We start from the raw sequence: 6161 nt of genomic DNA on the forward strand, positions 1-6161 counted from the left end.
CTCATGTGCAGCGGCTTGTTCGCCTGTGCGGGTCCCCCACGCCACTGTGAGGTAAGTGTATTTATGTGGGGACCTGTCTGTCTGGGGGGGTGTCAGTCTGGGACTGTGTAACCTGCCTCTATTCACAATGTTTGTATCCCTATCTCTCGGCTGCATGCTGTGGGCTGCAAGGGGGGGGGGGGAGCTGTGTGACACTGTGTGTGTCAGCCTTGTCAGTGTGAGAAGCTGTGTGCTGTGGGGCATGTTTTGTGGCATGTTTGGGCATTATACAGCGATCGCTGCGGCGATCTGACATGTTTTTTTATATACAGACATGTGTGCATTACTGTACTGTGGAGCGGCGGTTTCGGCGCCAAACGGCGCCATTTTGCCTACACTCGCTCCGGCCGCATGTTCTACATGCATGGCGGCCATTTTCTTGTAGCCTCCCATAGGCTTTCATAGAGCGCCCTGGCAGCATCACTTCCTCTTCTCCAGGAACACCGATCGAGGCAGCAGCAGCGGCGAGGGTCTCCTCAGGTTATATCCTTCCTATCCATTGCCTGTGTCAGTTTTATTGTCCCTGTGGGGGTCTCATTGTGCTTGTGTGTGGTGCGGTGGGCTGCGCTCGCCGCGCTTGTTAAAGGGGCAGTTAACCCTTTATTATCCGGCATTTGTTATGGGGCAATGGATTCTCAGGAGGGCAAATTTCCTACCGCCTTGGTGGAAAACCAGGGGACCGCTGTTTCCCCCCCAGGGGGGGATTTAGCCACTATTGTGGCTGGCCTTGCTGCTCAGGTGCAGATGCTGGTGGCTGCTCAATCTACTAAAAGACCCAGAGTTGCTCTTTCCTCTGATTCTGAGGGTGAAGGTGATGGGGTTGTTATGGCGGGGGCCTCCTTATCGGGGTCCCGCTCCTCCCTGGATCTAGTGGGGTCCGAGGTGGAGGCTGAAGTTGAAGGGGTTGATAATTCTCCCCCTGGCTCGCCTGAAGAGCTTGCAATCATGGATGAATTGATTGCTTCCATAAAACAAACGCTGCGTTTGCAGGATGAAGTGTGTCCCCCCGCTGCCTTGGCGGCTTATGGGACGCAGAGAAAACGCAGGACGCCGCAGGTTTTTCCCTGCAATGATGATTTTCAGCGCGCTGTTAAGGAACAATGGCGCAATCTACGCAAACCTTTTGCTGTACCAAGTAGGTTCAAGCTGCGTTATCCTTTCTCGCCTTCCACTGATGAAAGGTGGTGTGTGCCACCCCCAGTGGATCACGCAATTGCGGTTTTAAACAAATCCACTGCGATTCCTGCAGAGGATTCCCCTGTGTTCCGTGATGCCACGGATAGGAGATTGGAGTCTCTTGCCCGTCATACTTATTCTGTTACGGGTTCTATGCTTAAGGCTCTGTTTGCCTCTCTCATGGCGGCCCAGGCGGTCGCAAGTTGGACGCAGATGCTTAGGCGCGTCCTAGTGGCCGATTCGGCCTCGCCGGCGACCCTGGATATGGTGGATCAAATCCACCAGGGTGTCATGTATCTGTGTGATGCGGACTTGGACCTAGTCCCGTTGGCTGCACGTGTGCACAGCGTGGCGGTGTTGTCTCGCCGCCTGGTTTGGTTGAAATGTTGGTCGGTGGACCAGTCTTCACGTAAGACCTTAGCCAATCTGCCTTATGATGGGTCTCGCCTTTTTGGGGAGTCCTTGGATGTGTTGATTAAGGGGATCACCGGAGGTAAGAGCACTCTCTTGCCCCATTTCCCCAAGGCTAAGGGGGCTTCTGGGAAGAAGCATGCTAATTTTCGGCCCCCTCAGGGGTCCTTTCGTGCCTTTCGGTCGCACTACAAGGGCAAACCGTTCAAAGGTCAAGGCTCTCAGAAGAAGCCCTGGTCTGGAAAACAGAAGTCCGGTCAATCCGGATCCGCAGCCCATAACAGTGCGGCCTGAAGGGGCGCCCTCACCCGGTTTTGGGGTGGGGGGACGCTTGCTCGGTTTTCTTCAGCCCTGGTTGACCCGCGTGCGGGACAGATGGGTTCAGGAGATCGTTCGATCTGGTTACAAGATCGAGTTTCTCTCTCGGCCGGAGAGCAGATTTTTTCCCTCAAATCTTCAACTGTCTCCAGAGCGTTTACGGGACCTGCACCTGGCGGTGCGGGACCTGAGGGCTCAGGGAGTGGTAGTTCCGGTGCCTCATCGGGACAGGTTTCGGGGGTTTTATTCCAATCTGTTCACCGTGCCCAGAAAGGAGGGCAAGGTTCGTCCAATTCTGGACTTGAAGGCTCTGAACCGCTCTGTGCGGGTTCGCAAGTTCCGCATGGAATCCCTGCGGTCGGTGGTGGCTGCCCTGGTTCCGGGGGAATTCATGGCCTCCATCGATTTGAAGGATGCGTATCTTCACATCCCCATTTTCGAGGGTCACCAGAGGTTCCTTCGATTTGCCATTGCGGAGGATCACTACCAGTTCGTGGCGTTGCCTTTTGGTCTCGCCTCGGCTCCGCGGGTCTTCACCAAGGTGCTTGCACCGGTTCTGGCATTATTGAGGGCGCAGGTTCCTTCGCAGGTTACACTCGGAACGCAGCACGGTGATTCTTGTGGCACCGGACTGGCCTCGCCGGTCCTGGTACGCAGACCTCGTGAATCTGGCGGTCGACGCCCCGTTGCGTCTGCCTCTTCGAGACGATCTCCTGTCTCAAGGACCGATTTACCATCCTGCTTTACAGTCGCTGGTTTTGACAGCCTGGCTGTTGAGACCAAGGTCCTGAAGGAGAAGGGTCTCTCCCCAGAGGTCGTTCATACTTTGATCAACGCGAGGAAGTCTTCCTCGGGGGAAGGTTTATTACCGTACTTGGAAGGCCTATTTTGCCTGGTGTGAGTCCAGGGGGTTTTCACCCCGCACGTACTCGGTTTCCCGAGTGCTGTCCTTCCTTCAAACGGGTGTCGATCAGCGTTTGGCGCTGGCTACGATAAAGGGTCAGGTGTCTGCGCTGGCCGTTCTGTTTCAACGTCCCGTGGCTTCCAACTCCTTGGTTGGCACTATTGTTCAGGGTGTGCGGCATCTGGTTCCTCCTAGGAGGGATCCTTTGCCCCCTTGGGACTTGAATCTCGTTCTGTCTGTGTTGCAACGTGCTCCTTTTGAACAGATCAGGGAGATCTCGTTGTCTATGTTGTCCAAAAAGGTCGCCTTTTTGGTGGCGATCACTTCGGCTCGCAGAGTGTCGGAGCTGGCAGCTTTGTCCTGCAAGTCTCCGTATCTGGTTGTTCATTTGGATAAGGTGGTCTTGCGACCTAATCCTTCTTTTCTTCCGAAACGAGTTTCGGAATTCCATCTTAATGAGGATATTGTCTTGCCTTCGCTGTGCGCGAAGCCTAAACATCCAAAGGAGGTGAGATTACATTCTCTGGATGTTGTTCGGGCGATAAGGGTTTACCTTAAATCGACTGAGTCTTTTCGAAAGACGGACTCCTTGTTTGTTCTTCCAGAGGGTCCTCGGAAGGGCATGGCGGCGTCGGCCTCTACCATCGCCAAATGGATCAGGCAGACCATTGAACGGGCCTATGCCTTGCAGGGGAAGGTTCCCCCTGTGCCTGTGAAGGCGCACTCTACTAGATCTCTGAGTACGTCTTGGGCCTGTCGTCATGGGGCTTCTGTAGCCCAGGTGTGTAAGGCGGCGACTTGGTCGACCGTGCACACTTTCACAAAATTCTACAAAGTAGATGTTCAGGCATCGGCGGATGCTTCCTTTGGCCGCAAGGTTCTTAGTACGGCAATTCCCTAGGGTCCCTTGTTGGGGACCTCTGGCTGTTGGGATAAGTTTTTTATCCCCTGGTTATTTGTCTTTTCCTGGGTTGTTGCTCCTGTTGAGCACTTGTTTTTCCTGTTGCCCAGCTGGTTTCCTTCCTTTGGTAAGGTTCCTTTCTTTGATGCGGAGACTGCGTTGCCTTTTCGGCGCGGATGCGTTTCCCACCCCTCATGTTTGCACTGCTTTGGGACGTCCCCATATGTGACGAATATGAAGAGGGCGGCGACTGTCGGAGGACGTAAGAGAAAACGGAATATTTGTAAAATCTTACCTGTAAAATTCCTTTCTCTGAGTCCTCCGACAGTCGCCGCCCCCGCCCCTCTTTTGGGGTTTGGTTGTATACTCTACTGCTATTCCACTAAAACTGAGATATGGTTGCAGGAAGTAGGAGGGTATTGACTGAGGGGACCACCCCTTGAGGGTGGGATATGTTAAAAGCTTTAATGTTAACATATTCTGTTGCCTAGCTACTCCTTCGGAGCAAAGTCTAATACCCCATATGTGACGAATATGAAGAGGCGGCGACTGTCGGAGGACTCAGAGAAAGGAATTTTACAGGTAAGATTTTACAAAAATTCCGTTATTGTTGCCATAATACCATTAATATATTATTGTATATATTTTGTTGCTGACTAGAAAAGCATGTAAAAAAGGACTTTTATCTCAATTATATTTTGATATTACATAATAAATGTCAGGAAACGGTGTACCAGCAAGGGCAAAATGGGTAGAGGACATATATCAGACGACCAATGGGTAAGAGGCTCTATCAACACTACCTATAGTCTCCCTATCCCCTACACATAGTTTAACCCAATTATTCATATTGCATAGATCTTACCATACATAGGAGAAGCTATTTAAGTGGCGACATCGGGACACATCAACATGTCCCAAATGTAATCAGGATCTAGCAAATTTAATACATATGTTATGGAGGTGTCCCAAGCTCCACCGATATTGGCAAGGAGTTATCTCTACTATTAATTTGGTCTTTAAGGTGGTTTTATTGGTTGAACCTGGAATATGTTTGTTAAGTATACTGGATAGAACTGGATAGATTCCGGAAAATACTCTTGTTCTGATAGTACGGTGGCTTTTTCTTGCCCGAAAACTTATAGCACAAAAATGGTTGGCACCACACCCCCCAACAGTTGAGGAGTGGACAACACAAATTAAGGAGACTATACTTAAAGAAAAGTTCATTTTTTTGCACACAGGTTGTCCAGAGAAACTTGAAAAAGTATGGAAGAAATGGCTGGATACGTTGGATAATGTTATAAATTAAAAATGGTATAGGGAAAGGAGAGAAGGGAGGGAGAAGGTGGAATATTCCCTTTTCTCCTTTCCTTTTTTTTTTTTCTTTTGTGTTTGTTTTAAAATTATTATATATTTTGGTTATGTTGGGTATTATTATGTACATGAGGATATGTTTGTGAGATGTTTGCATAAAAAAATGTTCAATAAAAAAAGACGTGATTTACAAATACATATATTTTCCTGTGAAGAACTTCCACTACTAGTTAACAAAGTGCAAAAAGACCAAAACTTGAAAAAAATATAAAGTATGTAAAAATATGTGTCCACAATACAATTCTAAAGTCTAAATAAACAAATCCGTTTGTGCTTCCACCAATCTGTCCAATATTCCTCGGATGGATAAAGGAAGCTTACCACTTATATATAAGTGAATCACATAATGCTTTTCAATATGATCCCTATGTGTGGCAGGCTCCCAAGAAGCTTCCCTTATTCAGGTAATCTTCCATCTTCACCTTATCCACTCCATCGTAGTATAATATTAAAAAAGAGAACATTTCATTGTGTAGTATATCACACTCATCATATGCAGAATATGGTCTTTTTGCACTTTGTTTACTAGTAGTGGAAGTTCTTCACTGGAAAATGTATTTTGATTTTGAATGTTAAAAATTTGTTATTTGGTTATTTGTTCACGTAAGTGCTGGTTTGTAATGGGTAGTGTAAGATTGCAAACACTAGGAGGTATTGAAGTTTGCTCAGTGCAGGAAATAAGATTTGCGTGGAGTGAATATGCATGACGGCATTAGACAGCTGCCATAGGATCAGAATATCTACAACTAAAAGCCTAGGCCTCATAAACAAACAGTACTCTAACGCAGGGGTCCCAAAACTTTCTAAACAAATGGCGGGTTTACTGTCCTTCAGACTTTATGGGAGCCGAACTGGGACCATCGGGAGTAGAACATGTCCCAGCATCAGTGGGAGTAAACATTGCTCCATCTGTGGTGTCAGTGGGAGGAATTGTGCCCCACCGTTGGTGTCATTGGGAGGAATTGGGTCCCATTGTTGGTATCATTGGAAGGAACTGTGCCACATCAATGATGTCATTAGGCCCCATTGTTGGTG

This window comes from Pelophylax lessonae (genome assembly GCF_965119305.1).
Source record: "Pelophylax lessonae genome assembly, chromosome: 11".
NCBI lineage: Eukaryota > Metazoa > Chordata > Amphibia > Anura > Ranidae > Pelophylax > Pelophylax lessonae.